General features: G+C 50.4%; 1 protein-coding gene across 7 annotated transcripts in view; it reads left to right on the top strand.

Annotated features, from left to right (window-relative positions):
• The window catches only part of Trerf1 (transcriptional regulating factor 1), a 212,864-nt gene that overhangs the window by 118,989 nt on the left and 73,355 nt on the right, over window positions 1–20,520 (top strand). The gene's annotated exons all lie outside the window — the stretch shown is intronic.

Raw genomic sequence — 20,520 nt, 5'->3', positions numbered from 1 at the left:
CTCAATGGAGACCGTGTGGTTTGGCTTCCAGCCTGGCTGTTTAATCCAGCAGCTGTTATCTGGGAGCCAATGCACAGCTCTGTCTTGCTTTCTGTCGTTTCCCCCCAAGAGTATTCATTACAGATCCGCCAGTCCCCACGGAAGCAGGACCGCCTCATGTCCTCTTCCTGAGATAGGCTTCCAGTCTTCTCAAAGCTTACCTAAGAGGAAGTGTTCGCCTCTGGTTCAGGCCCGCCCCACACGTCCCCCTTTTCTGTCACTCATAGATTGTTTCCCGGGTCTCATGTGCTGCTTGGTCTGTGAGAACCAAACATGCCCTCCCAGGTTGAGGGATCTTGCCGAGTGATAGGGCAGCTCTGCTGCAGGCTCCCCTTTTCAAAACAGCTGCTCGCTCAGGAATCATCCGGCCTGCCGGTCCCACTGAGTCTGTGGTTTTGTTCAGTCCGTCTGCCTGGTTCCCACCCTGCTACAGGCCAGTGGAATGTTATTTTTGAAATTTCCATCTCATGTCTTCATTGTATATGGTTCTGGGTGACAAGCACGTTTTCATCCAGTCTGAATTGTATTCTGTGCATAATCTCCCCCTTCCCCCTGCCCTCTCCTCTCTCCCCACACCCCTGGGTCCCTTTGTTCTTCTAGACAGTTGCTTCTACTTTCATGCCATGCATCTGTATGTGATTTTTATGTCTCAGTTATCTAGGAACCACATAGGACAGAAAATATAGGATGTTTGTCTTTCTGACACTGAATTCGCTTTCTGTGATTGTCTCCAGTTGTGTCCCTGCAAATGACACAACTTTATTATATGACTGAATAAAACCATTGTTCGCACACACACACACACACACACACACACACACACACACCACACACATACACACACACCTTTTTGAGATTTCTGTGTGTCTGTGTCAGGGTATGTGCATGTGAGTGCAGTTGCTCACACAGGCCAGAAGAGGGCACTGGATCCCCTGGAGCTGGAATCACTGCCCTTGAGAGGTTCCTGATGTCTTGAACTGAGCTCAGGTTGCCTGCAGGAGCAGTGTACAGCTCTTAGCCGCTGAGCCCTCTCTCTAACCCCATATACAACATTTTCTTTATTCATTCCTCTATTGGTGGGCACTCACTTAGTTCCATCATTTAGCTACTGTGAATAGTTCTGCACTGAACACTGATAGAAGCACTCACTTTTGTGTACTATCTATGGTCGATCTTGAGCTATGATATAACGAGTGAGTCACCATCCCTGAATGCAGAGGACTGATGCGTTAGTAGCAGGACACGTGAGTTCAGTGAAATGTCCCAAATCTGCTAACTGGGACCTCTTTGTCCCACCACAGTGGAGGGCAGGTTGTGGCCAGGAAGGCTTCGCACAGGAGAGGACCTGGCAGCTTCCTGGCAGCCGAGTCTTAAAGATGAATTAGGGGCTGGCCACATCCCATCCATTCACCTTCTTCCCCTCTCTCATTCAGACACTGAGTTCCTGCCTCAACCTCACCTTCTCTGAGTTGCCAGCCCACCCTACGCCATCAATCCCCTCCTGTCCCAGACATGTCACTTGATCAGAACACCTTGACAACATCCTGTCCCAAAGGATCCTCCACTGCGCTGTCTCATGTTGGCAACGACACCCTTTGAAACTCCCACCAGGTCTCACAGGCTGCCTTCGCCCACCGAATTCTGCTCTGTCTTCTGGAGCTGAGCATGACCGGCCTCCTCGAGGTTTTCCTCTTGGGCTTGGGGGTATTTGATTGCACATTGACACTTGATTGGCATTTAATTGTACCCTGCTGGGGATCGGCCTCTCCTCCCCCTTGTCAAAAGGATTCTCATCTTGCTCCATCTCCTCAGGAGACAGGGCTGGCCTGTGGCAGTCACCATCTATATTAACTGATGAAAGTTGGGGAGCAGCCATTGGGGTGAGGCACACATGTAATCTTGTCACATGGGGTGGGGCACACATGTCCTATCACACAACTGGTGTAGGCTTCTCTGGGTGAGAAGCCCAAGTCTAGCTTCAACTTTATGGCTAGTTCAAGGCCAGCCAGTGCTACACAGGGTCCATTCTGAAGGACGGAAGGACAAGGTGACTAGTGACTGGTATCTCCTTTAGAAGCCTTATACCCTGGGGCAGATCCGTATTGGTCAGTCTGTGTTCAGATGGACTCCTCAGGGTCCTGGAGTGTGGGAAGCGCTGGTGCATCCTCATTTACAGCTCACTGCCTGGTGGAGCCTGAGGGGTGAGGGCTGAGGCCTGAGGGGTGAGGGCTGAGGCCTGAGGGGCGAGGGCTGAGGCCTGAGGAGTGAGGGCTGAGGGCTGAGGGCTGAGGTACCTCAGTGCAACTGGGTCTGGCCAGTAGGGGGCGCAAGTAGCAGCTAGAGGAACAGGAAGAAGGAACAGCTGGAGTGCACGCTGCTTTACAGCCCCTGGCAGTGAATGGCTGCCCCACAGCTCCGCCCCTGCCTCTGGATGCTCCCGCTGGCCTCCAGGCCTGGGGTTCAAGGGCTTCCAAGTCTGTGGGGGCCACACTGTGTGTTGCTCATGGCTTGGCCCGTTTGTTTACAAATCCTTCTGGTGCTTTCTGTAGTTTACTGCTTCATTTTTGGGGACACCGTGTCTTTGGGGTGTGGGGGTCAGGAGTTCATAAACATTCCTTTTCTTTGAGGTTCACCCCACCCCCACCCCGGGCCATCCCTGTCACCGGCCGTCCCTGTCGTCACTCACCTCCACGTTTGCAATAATACAGGTTCATTTCCTCATACTTTAGAAATTATCGCGGCTTACTGTTTTGACAGATGACAGTGTCGCTCACTCACATCCCCTCTGCCGCCCTCCCTCACAGCCCCACGTCAGCGCATCATTATTTATAGCGCCTCCATCATTTCCTTTCTGAGGAAGAGTCTTGGCTGTTGCTCCTTTCTCCAGCTTCTCTTGAGTCCATGTTTGGTAAGATGACAATACTAGCCCCATACCTCAGCTGCTTTGCACACTCCATGTGTGTGTGTGTGTGTGTGTGTGTGTGTGTGTGTGTGTGTATGTATATGTGTGTATCTGTGTATGTATGTATGGTATATATGGATTTGTGTATGTGTGTATATGTTTATGTGCATGTGTGTATTTATGTGTATGTATGCATGTGTGTGTGTGTGTATTTATGTATTTGAGACAGTGTCTTGCCATGTAGCCCTGACTTCCAGGAATTTGCTATGTAGACCATGCTGGTCTCAAAGTCACAGAGATTTGCTTCTCTGCTGAGATTACAGGTGTGCGCCACAACTCCAGGCCTGTCTACTGATCTTTTAAGGTTTATGACTAACACTGAATGGAAGAAAATTGTCAGACTGTCATTCTGTTGCTGTTGACACCACCATGACCAAAGCAACTCGGGAGGGAAGGGTTTATATAGCTTGTGCTCAGGACACAGGTCAGGGAGGGAGGAACTTGCAGGCTGGTCTGCCTGCTGTTCCATATAGAGTTAGCTCTGGCCCAAACACTCAGCTTCACAGCCACAGAGGAACCAGAGGCTTCCTACAGCAGAACTGCAGGCTGGCTGGCAGGCGGGCTCGGCTAGCTTTCTTACTTTGTCCAAAGCCACCTGCTTACATCCCCCAGAGTGGGCTGGTCCACTACATCAGCTGACAGCCTACTGTAGACATGGCCGTAGGCCCATCTGATCGGGACAGTCTCTCTATTGAGATTCTCAGGTGACTTCTAGACTGTGTCAAGTTGATAGTTCAATCCAACTAGGACAAGGGAAAGGTAATTATAGCAGGATGCCAGGCATGGTGACTCACACCTGAAGTCCCAGGCAGGAGGATTGCCATGAGTCTGAGACTGACATGGATACAAAGTAAGTTCCAGGCTACAGAGAGAGACAAAACAACAAACCCTACACAATCAGGTGTGGTAGCACAAGCCAGTGATTTTGGCACTCAGGAGGAAGAAGCAGGAAGATCAGAAGTTCAAGCCTACCCTGGGCTACAAAGTAGCTTTGAGCCAGCCTGGGCTATGTGAAACCTTGTCTTTAATTCCAGCTCCTGGGAAGCAGAGGCTGTCAGATCACTGAGTTAAGGCCACAGTACTGAAAGTCGAGGGGACAGAGGAAATCTCTCCAAGGGACAGGATTGTGAATGGCTTTGCTTCCTTTTACTTTGAATTCTTTTGTTTTGTTTTCTTTTTTGTTTGTTTGTTTGTTTTGTTTTGTTTTTCGAGACAGGGTTTCTCTGTGTAGCTTTGCGCGTTTCCTGGATCTCGCATGGTAGACCAGGCTGGCCTCAAACTCACAGAGATCCGCCTGCCTCTGCTGGGATTAAAGGCGTATGCCACCACCGCCCGGCTAATTTTTTTGTTTTTGTTTTTGTTTTATAGGTGGGGAAGAGTAGCTTATCTTTTAAACTATTGAAGAGGGAGTTGGCTCCTATGAGAGGGTAAAATAAGGCACTGACTCCCACTGTGCATGCAAGCATGGTCCGGAGAATGAACTCAGAAATTCCCTTGGAACAAAGTCTCTCCAAGGCAGCTGCTCTTTCCCACTGCCCTGGCTAACTTTGTGTCAGCTTGACACAAGCTGAAGTCATCCGAGAGAAGGGAGCCTCAACTAAGAAAATGCCTCCATAAGATGGGGCTGTGGGCAGGCCTGTGGGGCATTTTTAAATAAGTCATTGATTGGGGAGGGCCAAGCCTGTTGTGCGTGGTACCATCCTGGGTCGATGGTGCTGGGTTTTATAAGAAAGCAGGCTGAGGCCCAGAGTGTTGGCGTACGACTTTAATCCCAACACTTAGGAGGCAGAGGCAGGTGGGTCTCTATGAGTTCAATACCAGCCTGCTCTACAGAGAGAGTTCCAGAGAGCCATAGACAGACAGACAGACACGCACGCACAGACACAGACACACGCACGCACGCACGCACGTGCGCGCACACACACGCACACACACGGGAGAGAAAAAGAAAGGAGAGAAAGGCTGATGGAGCCGTGGGCACAAGCCAGCGGGCAGAGGCAGCGCTCCTCCATGGCCACTGCCTCAGCTGCCACCGTTTTATTTCCCACCCCGGCTTCTCTCAGTGGACTGTGTTAGCCAGTTAAATGTTTTTCGACTGTGGTATTCCATCATGGAGGCAGTGACCCTGACTAAGACACTGACCTTCCCTCAAGTTAGCGAAGCTGTGTGAACAGCGGCCATGCAAGGATACTAGCCTTGTGCCCACACGGGCGATCTTTTCACTCACCTCAGATCCAGCTCCCAGATCCAGGGTAGTAACAGAGATCTAAAGTAACTCCAGTTCCAGGGTCCCATGCCCTCTCCTGACCACCAAATGGCACTAGGCATACGTGTGCTACACAGCTACACATACATGCATGCAGGTAAAACATTCATACATATAAAACAAGGTGAATAAATCTAAAAGAATAAAAACAAATTCAAATTAAAGTGAGGAGCTGAGGATGCAGCTCAGTCAGGAGAGGGCTTGCCTAGCATGCAGGAAGGTATAGGTTCCCTAGTACCACTCACTCTGGAGGTGGAGGCAGGAGGATCAGAAGTTCAAGGCCAACCTTGGCTGTTCAGCATGATGAAGCCAGCCTGGGCTACAGGCGATACTGCCTCAACTAAATAAACAGGTTAAGAATGAGTGACACGCTAGAAGTCAATTCCATGTCAGTCTTTTATCATCCAGCCCCTCCCCTAGACCTGTGGACTTAGCTGGCTTGTAGCGCTGCCAGGGGTGGCTGACCTGTACACCCACTCCCCCTCTCTACCCTCCCCCTCCCCACCCGCCGGCCACCGCAGTGGATCAGAAGACACCCCATTCTTCTGTGGTGATCACTGTAAAGTTGAATTGGATTATTTAGGCTTCTGTTGGCTCCTCATTTGCATACTCCAGGTTCTCTCTCTCTTTTAAACAAGATTTCTCTGTGTAGCCCTGGCTGTCCTAGAACTCGCTCTGTAGAGCAGGCTGGCCTTAAACTCAGAGATCCTCCTGCCTCTGCCTCCCAATTGCTAGAATGAAAGGCATGTGCCACCATCCTCTGGCTTTTAAGAGCTGTTTGTGATCTTTGGGGGTTTTTTTGTTTTTGTTTTTGTTTTTAAGATTTATTTTGTGTATATGAGTGTTTTGCCTGCATGTATGTCTGTGTACCACATGCATGCTTGGTGCCTGAGGAAGCGGAGAGCCACCATGTGGGTGCTGGCAATTGATCCTGGGTCCTTTGCAAGAACAGCAAGAGCTCTTAACCACTGAGCCAACTCTCCAGCCCCATCAGGTTCTTATTCCTCATTTGCATACCCCGGGCTCTGGGCCCCTCATTTGCATTCCCCAGGTGCTAGGTTTGTGGTACTCTTCCCTTGACACCACCTAAGTCCCTCTTCAGCTTGGGCTGTGTTTCTCTGATGGTTTCATTCTGGGTGTGTTTGTTTTTGTTAATCTTGGATGTGTGTGTGTGTGTGTGTGTGTGTGTGTGTGTGTGTGTGATGACATCCTTACACTCATTCCTCCAGAGCTGTCTACTGTGCTTTTAAGATAAAGTTTCTCATTGGCCTGGACTTGCCAAGTAGGCTGGGCTGTCTGAGCAGTAAAGTGCCGGAGACCTACCTGTCTCTCATTTCCCGTGGTTACTTATTTGATCCTTTCTTTCTCTCTCTCTCTCTCTCTCTCTCTCTCTCTCTCTCTCTCTCTCTCTCTCTCTCTTTTCTCACATGGCTTCTGGGCTTCCAACTCAAGGCAGGCAGCTCACTGGATGAGCAATGTCCTCAGCCCTGATGGCTTCATTCTTGAGGCCTGAGCTTTCTGTACACTGGGTCTGAATCATCGACAGACCTGTGGTGTTGCCCAGCCCTCCGCCATTTTTATTGGCATCTGTCTGCTTGCAAACAGGCTCCTTGACCATGCTGTGCTTGACCCCCCATTGTCTACGCCAGCGTCTTCCTTTAGCTCCAGGTCCGCTTAGAGAAAAGGCATCACAACTTCCTGGCTCTGCTCTTGCCTGTGTTCCGAGAGCCTAGGACCTTCCCCTTCATCTCCACCCTCACTGTGTCCCCACCTTCAAGATCCAGTGTCAGAGATTCTCAGCGTTGGTTCTGTTGACATCCTGGACCTGATAATTCTGTAGGGAAGGACTTACTTGTTCAGTATAGTGTGTTTGATATCATCCCTGGCTACCCAGTGCCAATCAGAGTTCCAGGGCTGGAAAAATGGCCAAGTGGTTAAGAACCATGATTGGTGCTCTCCCAGAGGACCCAGATTTGGTTTCCAGCATCATAGTGCGTCTCCCGATCACTCCAGCTCCCAGGGATCTGACTTCTTCTGGACCCTTCAGACACCACACTCACATGCAAACACACATGCTTATATATGGGTACACAATTAAAAATAAAATGTTTTTATAAAATGTATCCAGGCATGGCCAAATGTCTTCCAGAGGTTAAAATTACTCCCGGTGAAGAATTAATACCTTATAAGATGGAGTCCCCATGCCTCTGTTTCTCTGCCCGTCCCACTCTCCACACTCAGGGCCATCCCTGCTCAGAGCCACTGCGTCAGCTGTGACCACTGCGTGAGCATTCTCTCCTCAGAGCTCCCCATGCTGCTCAGTTTGATCATGGCTGAACCAGCCTCCTTTACCCCCCCAGACATCCTGTTTGTTTTAGTTTATACATTTTATTTTCCACACGGTGGGGGGGGCACGCATGTGTGCGCACACATGTGGATGTGTGCACACACATGTGGATGTGTGCACACACATGTGGATGTGTGCACACACATGTGGATGTGTGCACACACATGTGGATGTGTGTAGTGGAAGTCAGAGAATACTTCCAGGAAGTGGTTCTCCTCTTCCACTGTGTGGGTCCTGGGATCACAATCGGGTTCCCAAGTTTGACAGCAGGTGCCTTTACCCACTGAGCCATCTCATTACCCTCTAACTCCCCATCCCTGTTTTCTAAAACAATCTTCCAGCCGGGCGGTGGTGGTGCGCACCTTTAATCCCAGCACTCGGGAGGCAGAGGCAGGGGGATCTCTGTGAGTTCAAGGCCAGCCTGGGCTACCAAGTGAGTTCCAGGAAAGGTGCAAAGCTACACAGAGAAACCGTGTCTCGAAAAAAACAAACAAACAAAAAAAACCAACAACAATCTTCCAAGTGTCTCTGGTTCACTTCCTGCTCCTTTCCCTTGCTCTCTCTGGTCCAGCCACCATCCTTCTTGCTGAAGTAACAGCAGGCATGTGGCCCTGCTTCCCATCTGTCTCTGTGGGCCCTGTGACCCTAATTAGACCAAGCATGAATCAAAATAATCTGTGATAAACACTCTGTCTTTTCTGAACACTTACATAGTTTGGCTTTGACATCATTCCCTAAAAGACACAGCCAATGTAAATGGCCATTTGTGGAGTGTTTGCATCTTACTGGGTATCCTAAGTCCTCTGGAGATGGTTTAAAGTAGATACAGAATTGTGTGCAGGTTACATGCAACACATCAGGGACTTAATCCTGGTACTCAAGTGGGATCCTCCCATGATACCCTAGGAAGAAAACATATTTTTAAATTATTTCATTTTTATCAGTTAAAATGCAGTTTCCAGGGCTGGCAAGATAGCTCAGCAGGGAAAGGCGCTTGCCACCAAACCAGAGTCCCCCCATCTGCCCACAGCTGGAAAAGGTCTGGTTCTCCCTGGTTGTCCTCTGACTTCCAAACATTAACTGTGGCACACGTACCCAAAGACATACCACAGAGCATACAGCACACATGCTTGAGCACACACCCACACACAATAAATAAATAAAATTTAATTTTTATTTGGGGAGGGTTGGGTTTTTGTTTATTTGTTTGCTTTGCTTTGGGACAGAGTCTGTCTGTGTAGCCCTGACTGTCCTGGGACTTACTATGTAAAACAATCTGGCCTTGAACTCGCAGAGATCCACCTGCCTCCGCCTCTCAAGTGCTAGGACTAAGTTTTTAAACCGAGAGACTTTGCTTGAGTTGTCTTTTTGGTAACTTAATAACACAGTTCTCCTGCATGAAGAACTCTGTAGGTGACAGAGTGACATCACAGTGTCAAACAGTTGGACGCACCTACAAGAACAACATGCTTCCTACAGATGTTTACAAAGAGGATCATAAAGGCTGTTCCAGGCATCCCATTTGCTCCAAGTTCCTTTGACTGGCCATAGCTGCAGTTCTGACTTTAATTGTAATTTGCATTTGCCACGCCCTAGTTGACATTTTAATTTCCTATTATGTACATGTGCTTTCTAAGAGTAGTTTTTAGTTCATATTTGATTAGCGTAAGAGGCCAGGCCCACCACTATGGCGGTGCCCCAGGAAGAGCTGTGTTTGGAGAGTGTTGAGTCAAAGCTTTGCGTTCCCACCCCAGGAGCTTCCATTTCTCCCTCCTCACTCCAGCCTCACCCCTTCCCTCTGCCTCCTCTTGTACTCTTCCTTATCTCGACTCCCCGTCACCGCCCCCATGGCCCATGTAGACCAGGAAAGCAGAACCCAGGAAGCCCCGAGCATTCCCAGGCTCTTCAGAGGCCACAGCAGATGGCTTCTGCCACATAGTTACAGAGGCAGAGATCTCACCCAGTGCTCAGTGGAGGCTTGTGAGGCTTCCAGAAGTGCTGTCCCAGGACAGGTGGCCCAGGAGAGGACACACCTGAGCCTGTGTGCCTCAGCAGGGATAGCCAGGGACAGGAGACAGGAAGAAGAGGGGAAGCACAGAGTAGACCCTCCGTGTGTGTGTGTGTGTGTGTGTGTGTGTGTGTGTGTGTGTGTGTGAGACCAAGAGGAGTGGGGGCCAAGAGAGAGGGGAAGGGAAGAAGCAGAAAGGGGAGAGTGGAGGAGGGGCAGGATGTAAGGAGGAGGGGAGTAAGAGGGGGGCAGAGTGAAGAGAAAGGACAGGAGAGGGGGTAGGAAGAGATAGGAGCTAGAAGAGGAGAGAATTCAAAGAGACAGAGCCAGCGAGCGCACACAGGAGAGAGCAGAGAGAGCGGCGTGCTTAGGAGTGAGCTGTTGCTTGTCACTTGGAGACACCTGATGGGAACATTCTTCCCTCCTCTGCTTCCTGCACTGCCTCTTTGTTCTCTGTGTCATGAATCTTGTGAACGTGTGAATAGAGGAGCTTCATCCTGCAGTTATTTTTACAGGGTCCCTTCTCTGCCCTGATGACTCAGAGTGGAGATCTGCTCTGGAAGATGTACCCTGAGAAGCACCAGCGAGTGGCTGAGCCCTTGGGGATCTGGAGGGCAGGAGTGGGGACCAGCCCCTGACCTGCTCTTTTTGTTTAGAGCCGTGTCCACTGGAGGGAGGACACTTCCCCACTTCCTGTCCTGTTTGCCAGCGCTTCCCCTCAGCATCCTTCTCCTTTAGCAAAGCCTGCCATGCCTGCTTGCCAATCAGGAGAGAAGCAGACACAACCCCAGGGTCAGCACTACAAGCTGTGGGTATACAGGAGAGGCCTGCAGCCCCAAAGGTCTGGTGATCCTGGCTGAAAGTTAGTCAAGAGTATTAATGGCGCCCACGCCTGTCCCTGTTAGTCATGCTTCTTCTACACACCACAACTGGGTGTGTGGAGGATGGAGAACCATGTGCTCATGGGCTGTGGTGGGTTCCGTGTTCCAGAAGGTTCAGATACCCAGACTTTCCAGACCTGGACCAGAAGTCATCATCACACTCAGTGTGACTGACCTCTGATCTGATCCATCATGTCCACTCTGAGAGTGGGGAGTTGGGGTTTTTTTGTTTTGTTTTGTTTTGTTTTTGGTTTTTTTTTTTTTTTTTTTTTTTTTTTTTTTTGTGTGTGTGTGTGTGTGTGTGTGTGTGTGTTTCTGTGTGTGGCTGGGGGTGGGGGGTGGAGTAGAGGTGGTGTACGTGTGTATTCATGCACACATGTCTGGAAACCAGAGGTCAGCCCCTCCTTGTTTTTCGGTCTCTCACTGGCCTGGGGCTCGGGGCTTGCCCATGGTCAGCCAGTCCTGGCAGCCAACTGATTGCTCCTTCCTCCCACAGTGTGCCCCCTTCCCCAGCTGAGGATCCAAACCCAGGTTCCCACGCCTGTGTGGCAGGCACGTCACCCACGGAGCAGTCTCCCCTGGCCTTGGCAGTTCCATCTTTCCAGGGAGAATGCTGAGGCTCAGGAGTAGGGCTGGTGAGTGAAGGCATTTGCCTCCAGGCCTGGCAACCTTGATGGAGCCCACGGAGCCCGCTGATCGCCACATGTGTAATACACAAACGGCCACACACATACCCACAAAGCAAGCTTGAGGTCATTTTAAAAAGGTTTTTAAGACTTGGATTCTTCCCTGAAACTGCTGTGTCCCCAGATCCCAGAAACTGGTGGTAAAGACACTCCCTCACTGTTTCTGAACAATCTCCAGCTAACCCTTCAGGCACAGGGGCCGCCCACCACTTTGGGAGAACCAATCTTCTCCTGCCACGCAGCCATCTTTGGGAGAAGGATAGTGGGGTGTCCTACAATGTGGCTCTTCTCAGGCAGCCTTGGGGAGAGTGGCAGTGGATTGAAAAGTTCACTCAGCAGTCAAGAGCTGCTTGTTTGCTGTTGGTCTGTTGGTTTGGTTGGTTGTTTGGGCTGCTGTTGTTGTTTTCGAGACAAGGTCTCTCTGTGTAGCCCCAGCTGTCCTAGAACTCACTCTGTAACTCAGGCTGGCATCGAACTCAGAGATCTTCCTGCCTCTGCCTCCTGAGTATACACGACCATGCCCAGCTTCACAAACTGCCCTTGCAGAAGACCTGAGTTCAGTTCCCAGTAGCAACATGTGTTTCACCCGGGGCAGGTGTCTGACACTCGGCCCTGCTGACATTTTAGGAGAGGTAATTTGCTGTTGTGAGGTTGGTCTGAGCATTTCCAGTGCTTCACATCACTCCTGGCCCTAACCGTAGATGTTAGCAGACACCCCATCTGTGACATCAGGAAGGTCTCCAGGTTGCCACTGCAGGTGTCCCGGGCTACGTACACCCTTCCCAACGAGTTATCCAGCACAAGACGGACAGTGCCACGTTTGAGCTGCCTTTGGGAGTTCTGTCTAGTAGAACCGGGGTGTTTCCAGTGAGCTAGGGCAGCTGACCTCTCTGAACCTTAGTCTCCTCACTTATAAAATATGGGCCAGCAAGATGCCTTAGCAGGTGTGTCCTTGCCACCACGCCTGGCAATCTGCGTTCAGCCCCTAGACTCATGTGGTAGAAGGAGAAAACGCAGCTCCCACAAATTGTCTCTAACCTCCGCACTCATGGTGTGACACACAAAATAAATAAATAGATAAAATAAAATAAAGTGGAGCAGACTTGTGCCTTGAACATTATTCTGAAGTAGGCTCTGGAAACATCCATTCTGTGCAGCTCAGTCGGGTTGCCACAACCTCTTGTGACTATTGTGTGTCTTTAATGGCTGAGGGAACTGAGTTTTTCTTCAGTTTAATGGGTTTTTTAAAAAAATATTTTTTTCTTTTTTTCCCTTAAAAATGAAACAATTCTTTTTCTAGGCTCCATGGACCAAGGCTATATCCTAGTTTTCCACATCTGAAAGGCATACTTTAAGAGTCTCAGTTCTGGACATTTTTATTGAGCAAAGAGACTATAAAAAATGAATCACTGTGTCTTTTCAAGGAAGAACAAAATCAGATCTCCACAACAGCCTGTGTGTGTGTGCATGTGCCTGAATGTGTGTGTGTGTGTGTGTGTGTGTGTGTGTGTGTGTGTGTGTGTGTGTGTGAAATGTTAAATGTCCGTGGTCACATGTAATGAGTCTTTTCATGCCCTGCCAGCCAGTTCCCAAATAATGACAGGCAGAATTCTTATTAATTACAAAAGCTCTGCCTACAGCTTAGGCTTGTTCCTAACTAGCTCTTATAACTTGAATTAACCATTTCTATTAATCGGCAACAGTCACAGAAAGGTCCTGCTTCTCTTCGTTAGGAATTCGAACTGCTGACTGTGTCACTACTTGGACGTCTGTTCCCTGAAGTGCTCAGTGAAAATTCTCCCCACCTTGGGTTCCTTCCCCCATTTTTTAGACAGGTTCCACAGTCTCAGTACCTGTCATGTGACCAAACATGGCCATGGCACTGTTCAAATGCTTCCTCCAGAGTCTCTCCCACAGCAATGCGCATCAGCCATATGATTCCAATATCCTTACCTCCCACTGACTGGTCCTCCTTCAGGCTGTAATCTCTGACATCCTCCTCTTCTCCATGACTGCGGCCTGCAGCCTTGTTTTGTTTTTGATTGTACATGTGTGTGTGCCTGTGTGGGTATGTGCATGTGAGTACAGGTGCCTGGGGAGACCAGAAGGGGGCATGCGATTCCCCCTGGTGGATGTGAGCTTCCAGCCCAGATGTTGGGAGCCTAAGTTGGGTCCATTGCAAGAGCAGTACATACTCTCAACCACCAAGCCATCTCTCCACTTCCATTTTAGTGATTTTTAGTTGAAATTGCTGTTGTGGTCCTGGGGAAAGCCAGTGGTTCTCTCACATTCCAGCTCACCCAGGAATTATGTGGGGACGGCAGAATCTGGGGGTGAGGACTGAGTCTCCTGAAGCCTAGAGCTCCTGTCTGAGGGCACACTTTGAGTAAGTCAGAGTCCTTCCATTTGAACAGGGGAGCTTATTCACCTCTAGGCTGAGTAGAACCTCACCTGAAGTGTTGCTAACTTCAGATTTGGGGGCATCTGCCTGTATTAATGAGATTTCTAACGGCCCCGTGTGTACACATGGGTTGTGTTTCTTATGTATGTAACACATACAAGTTAAAAGGTAACTTTATGTAATGTTTTAATACATTTTTACTTCATTTACCGGTATTATGCATATATGTCTGTGTGCACACATGCCACCGTGTGCATGTGGAGGCCACAGGATAAGGGGGATTTTTCTTCCCCTTCTTTCTTGGATTCTGAGGATTGCTCTCAACTCATCAGGCTTGTGTGGCCAGCACCTACTGAACCGTCTCACTGGCCCATAACTTGACATAGTTTTTAAAGATTATGTTCATGAAATGATGTGACAGTGTGGAACTTTCATACATGCTTGCCTGTGTCTTTGTTTTTTTCAGACAGGATCTTGCTCTAGCTGGTCTTGAACTCATAGAGAGCCTCCTGCCTCAGCCTTCCAAATGCTGGGATTACAGGTGTGAGCTGCTGTACTGGGTGATAGTGTAGAAATTTCTCCCTGTGGTGATTCAGGTTTTGGAACATTTGAGATCAGGGATGTGGAACTGATACATCCCAGAAATGACATTTCTGCCCCCTGGAAGAGTCTGTTAGAGCACACAAGTGACAGGCAGTGGGAAGTATGTCTGTGACATCAAACGTATGTATTGTTAACGTGGCCTCTCTGAACCTGAGTCTCCTCATCTGTGAAACACAACAGTGGCTTTCCCTGCTCCGCAATGCGATTCTGAGTTAGAAAGCACCACAGCCGGCGCCTGGCCTACACTCAGCACTCAAAAAATAAATAGCCCATACTTACTGACGCTTCAGAAGAAAAGGAATCATTTACACAAATCTGCACCACCTTCTAGGCTGTGGTTGAAGTTACTCAGCATGCTCTTTAAGAATCCAGTCCCCAGCCAGGCGGTGGTGGCGCACGCCTTTAATCCCAACAGAGGCAGGCGGATCTCTGTGAGTTCGAGGCCAGCCTGGGCTACCAAGTGAGTTCCAGGAAAGGCGCAAAGCTACACAGAATCCAGTCCCCTAAAAACTTTTGGCTGCTTAGTAAGTCGGGGGCCAGTCAGGACTACATGAGACACTGTCTCCAAAAAGAAAATACAAACTAAGGGGATTGGGTGTGTTTGCACGTTGTGCACTGCCATCTGTCCCAGCTAAACAAACACTCTCCACCCCACCCCTGCCCCAGACGACATGGAGCTGCCCCGCCCCCTCTGGATGCCATGGTTCTGGGTGTTCCTAGTATTTGATTTATTTCTTTGATACGTTATACTCAAGGGCCACCATGTTTTAGCATTCCCACCTTCCTACACCTGCATGGTTTGTGTCGTTGAATGGGAACAAATGCCCACTCCTGGCTTGTTGGAGAAGGCCAGACCAGGGCCCACCGTGCAGAGCTCCCCAAGCCCAAGGCCCTGCAGCCAGTTTCTGCAAAGAGCCTCTAGAGATCCAGCTCCCCAGGGCTGGCCTGGAGGGCCCGTCCCAGTATGAACTAGTTTTTAACTTTCCTGGTTTTGTTAAAAGAAAGAAAAGAGGAAAGAAAAAAAGAAAGAAAAGGGAAAAAGAAATGAATTTAGACATTCTGCTGTCCAGGAAAGCTGGAGACATTTTAGTGAAAAAGTTTGTTTGTTGTTTTCTGAGACAGGTGTCTCTACATAGCCCCGTCCTGGAACTCTCTTTGTAGACCAGGCTGTCCTCAAAACTCAGAGATCCTCCTGTCTCTGCCTCCCGAGTGCTGGGATGAACGGCGTGGGCCACCACCTGGCTGAGGCAGACTTTGCTCCAGGTACTTCCATTGCTCCAGGAGTAGGCCAGGCCGTTCTTGCGGCTCTGAGGATGAGGGGTGGACCAGGGTGAGCAGACAGGAGTAGCCAGATGAGGAACAGCTGGAGAAAGGAATTGCAGTCCTCTTAACAGCAGGAGTGTCTCTCTCTTCCAGGCTCGCTTCGGAATTCATCTCTAGGCTGGAGGGCAGCATGCTTGTGTGTGTGTGTGTGTGTGTGTGTGTGTCTGTCTGTCTGTCTGTCTGTGTATTGGGCATGCCATGGCACCTGTGAGGAAGTCAGAGGACAACTGCTTTCAGGAGTCAGTCCCTCCACCTCAATGTAGGTCCCAGAGATGGAATTTAGGTCATTGGGCTTATTCGGTAAATACTTTACCCTCTTAGCATCTCGCTGGCCTCAACTCTTGGATGGTCTGTTATATGAACACCCGGAGGGAGCAGGGCCCTGGGGAACTCACTTCAGGCTTGCTCTAAGGCATAAAAGGGCCTCTTCCTTCAGGCATCGGTCTCAGGGTTGGCCACACACACTTCAGGCAGCTGGCCGGCTCTCAACATTCTGCTTACTTATTCATCCACTCGTGACAGCATCTCTCAGGTAGCGCAGACCGACTAGAACTCTCCATGTAGCTGAAGGTGACTTTCTGGCCCTTCTGCCTCCACCTCCCAAGTGCTGGGATGAGACCTGGTTTATGCGGTACTGGGGTTGGTACCCAGGGCTTTGTGCATGCCAGGCGAGCGCTCTATTGACCGGCTTCCGCCCTCAGCCCTCAGCACTCTAGTCTGGTAGGTCTGTGGTGGAACCCAGGCATCTGGGTTCTGAAGCTGCCTGGCTGCTCTGAATGGGCAGCCGGGACTGAGAACCACAGCCGGGACTGAGAACCACAGCCGGGACTGAGAACCGCTGTGGTAGACAGACAATAGACACAGTGGTGGGAAAAACAGGTGAAGGACGTGATGCCGAGCTTACAGACTGGATGGGGTGCCCAACTCCTTACTCAGTTAATTGGTGGTGACTGTGTTAATTTTCTGGAGGATTTGAGATGAGCCCCTGAGGCTCTAACTTGGGCTGTCAGTAGACATCCATCAAGGGAAGCTGGGGAGAGGCGTCCTGGGCAGTGGAGCTGGCATGTGCGAAGGCCCAGGGATAGGGACGGAGCTTGGAGTGGCCAGAGACTCAGAAAACCATGGAGCTGTGGATAAGGAGTGTGGAGGACAGGGCTGACCTCCGTCCACCAGAGACCTGGGCTGAGGCCTTCGGGGTCAGTGTTTGAGATGCTTCAGTGTTGACGTGAAAGGCCCAAGCGCCTGCATCCTGGAGTGATCGAACACGTGATGGCTGGATGAAGTGGCCCGCCTGTATCTCGCGATGGCTTGGGTGGGGGTCCTCACCTCCAGTTCATGAAAAGCACCCTTTTCTCAGCCTCTGTGGGGTGTGGGGCATCTGAAGAAAGAGAGAACAGTTTGGAGAAAGGCTAAGAGTTTCTTCATGTCTAATTCGCTTCTGGTCCTTGCTTGAAAATTCTGTTTTGGGGGTCGGTGAGATGACTTAGTGGATAAAGGCACTTGCTGCCAAGACTGATGACCTGAGACCTGTCCCCGGGTCCACCTGGTGAAAAGGAGAGAACTGACTTTTTCCTGCAGGTTGCCGTCTGACCTCTACACCCCCATCTGTACAGCAGTAAGTAAGTAATGTAAGAAAATGCAGTCTCCTTCCGCCCTCGCCACTGAGGGAGTGCATGTGACAGAAAGCCTGGTGTCTGAGGCGTGGCTACAACATCCCAATAGAGACCGCTGAAGGAAGGGCATTTCCCTGGGACTCCAGTTCAGGGATACAAGCGTTGTGGTAGCAGGTGAAGAAACGTCTGGTCACAGTTAAGGAGCAGACAGCACGCAGTCCGCGCTCAGCTGGCTCCTTCCTTTATTTTATTTTATTTTTTTAGCCTCAGGCCCCAGCCCATGGGTGATGCTGCTTCCACTCAGAGAGTCTCTCACCCCAGTTAACTTAACCTAGACAACTCCTTCATAGACCAGGGGCTCTGTGCCCTGGGTGAGTCCAGATCCCATCACAGAGAACCCAGAGTCTGATTTTTCACCGAGTTGATGGCTGGGTACTGCTTCTGGAATGTTCTGTGGAACCTATTGCATCCCTCCTCCCTCCCTCCTCCTCCCCACCTTCCCCCTTTTTCCATCTTTGCCAGTTTCTAGCTCACTGTGGGTGGCTGGCAAGGAGGGCATTCTCTGCACTTCATTTGGTCCAGCTTCCCATGTGGGAAGTCCAGTGGGCTATACCCTGTGTCCCTCCGTGGCAGACCCCCGACCCCTGCAGGTCCATTCCGTTTCAGCTGCTATCAGGCTGAAGGGAACAGCCCGTTACTTAGACGTCCGGGTCTCTGTATGTGTTCCCCACAGGACGGCCCGGGGCAGGCAAGGTGACTCCACTTAGAGTACTTGTCACATGTCTAACAGCCTGAACTCAGTCCCAGGACACACATCCTGGAAGCAGAGCACCAGCTCCCAAAGCTGTCCTCTCACCTCCACAGAGGCGCCATCGCACACGCGCACACACGCACACGCACACGCACTGCACACGCGCGCGCACACACGCACACATGGGCGCACATGGGTGCACACGCACACGCACACACACACACACCATCAGTGCAATAAAACCCTTTTTAACCTTCGTCTTCATTCTTCCTGATTCTAAAAGCTGTGTGGTGTGAGAGCCAACATTTGCTACCTTCGTTGTGCCGTATGGAGACGGAGGCTCAGGCGGAGGACGAGAATGTCTGGTGGATCTGGCTTTGCTGGTGGCCTGCTGTCGGCCATGGGTCCTTGGGAAGACATGCTTCTTTCCTGAGTTTCCTGGATGGTCACTTGGGAAGCGGCTCAGTCTGGTTTCTGTCCCATGAAGAGGACGGCAGTGGGGCCGAGAGGAAGGGCTGAGTGTCTGGACTCAGCCATTCCGTGTGGACTTGGGCAAATCACCAGGTCTTGGTTCCCATGTTTGTGTCCTAGTGACCTCAGTAGTGATTCAGAGGTGTGTACGATTGTGTGGGTGTGGGTGTGAGAGTGTGTGGAGGCCAGAGGCCAGTCTCAAGTGTATCCTCCTCAGGTGAGGTGGCACCCATCTTATTTGCTGTATTGGTTGCTGTATTTTTTATCTGTTTGCTTTGAGACTGGGCCTCTCACTGTCCCATTAGGCTAGACTGGCTGACCAGTGAGCCCCAGGGACCCTCCTGCCTTTACCTCCCCATCACTGATGACAGGCACATGCCACACCGCACCACTCCCCAGGGTCTAAGGATCCTCTCACTCACACAGCAGAGCTTTATTGACCGAGACATCTCTCCTTGCTCCTGTAAGGTGGAAGTCCGCTCACCATGCCTGCCTCCAGGACCCCTAATCATTAGTGATGGGTTTGGGGCTAGACCTAGTACCTAGGTCCCCAGCCCTGAGGCCCTGGGTGGAGTCCCCAAGTGACAACAGTATCACTCTGGGACCCAGTACGGTAGCTGTGAATCCTTGAAGACTGACCAAGAACCCATGAGTCAGTCACAGAGACTGACCTCCGGCCTTGCACAGCTGTCCAGGGCCTGACTGGGCAATCCTTGTGGATTCCTCTGGATTTTCACATTGAGGGAGGATCATGGCTGTCCCCACAGTAATGGCCACCCCATTGCCAGGGCCTGTTGGGAGCAGTGTAGACCGATTCATGGGCCCCTTGTGGGTGGGACATCCTGTCTCTCTCAAGGAGAAGAACAAGGCTGTGTGGCCTTAAGGGGCAGGGCCAGACTGGAGTCGGGTCTCCTTAGCCTCACCACCCATGGTCTGTACATGAGTCGGGGTGTTCCTCCTTACAGACTCATGAGGGTCCTGCAGCCCTAAGTTTTTGCTTCCCTGAGGACTGAGCCTAGGGGCTGTGTACTCAAAGTGAATACCACCGAGCTACACTCCCAGGCCCAGCAGTGAGTTTAATAACCTCGGCCTGTACATGCACTGCCCTTCTTACATCAGCGCTGCCCAACTGATTTCACCGTTGGCCAAATTGAAGTTCACCAAGACGCAGAGGTGTAGAAAGAACAGTCCTAGCTCACCCAGGACGTCTCATACACTGGGAGGAGGGAAAAGTGGCCCCTATTTTGAATACTCCGTGCCAGCTTAGGAAGAGGGAGGAGTTAGCAGGGATGCATAAATAGCTCCTGGTTTCTTCCAGGTAGCCTGGTGGAACTAATTAAAAACAAAGAAAAACCACTTGAATGCCTACCTTGACTGACACAGAGACTAGAGTCTGGGGACTAAGCCAGGAATCGGCTTACAGCTTACGTCCTTCCGCCACAGGACCTTTGCACAGGCCCACCACAGTGAGCAGCACGGTTCCTCTGCACCCTTTCTTCTTTGCTTCACAGGGCTCGTTTTCCTCTTTGTGCTGGCCTGGTACTGAAGCAGCCACTTGTTAGAAAACCACAGTCACCATTGTTTCTGATTGACACCAGACCTAAGCTCCCTGGAGTCAGGGCAGAGAGGTTTCACGTGACTCAGGTGCCGGCCGGTTCTCGTTACTGCCCATCAGACAGCTGCATGAGCGAATGGATGCTTGACTGGACTGCATTAGTTAATTTAATTTGCCTTCCCTTAATTCCAGCCACTGAGTTCATCTAAGTAAGAAAGGGCAATTGTAATTATCTGGTCTTGGACATTTTTATAAATTGGGGGAAGAGGTGTTGTTTTGTATATGGGATATGTATGTATGTTGTTCTGTATGTCGGATGTGTGTGTATGTGTTGTTGTGTATGTGGGATGTGTGTGTGTGTTGTTCTGTATGTGGGATGTGTGTGTGTGTGTTGTTCTGTATGGGATGTGTGTGTGTGTTGTTCTGTATGTGGGATGTGTGTGTGTGTTGTTCTGTATGTGGGGTGTGTGTGTGTGTGTGTGTGTGTGTGTGTGTGTTGTTCTGTATGTGGGATGTGTGTGTGTGTGTGTGTTGTTCTGTATGTGGGATGTGTGTGTGTGTGTATGTATGTGTGTGTGTTGTTCTGTATGTGGGATGTGTGTGTGTGTTGTTCT

This window comes from Onychomys torridus, chromosome 18, assembly GCF_903995425.1.
Source record: "Onychomys torridus chromosome 18, mOncTor1.1, whole genome shotgun sequence".
NCBI lineage: Eukaryota > Metazoa > Chordata > Mammalia > Rodentia > Cricetidae > Onychomys > Onychomys torridus.
Note: the sequence above shows the minus strand (reverse complement) of the source record. Positions and strands in the feature narration are given on the sequence as shown.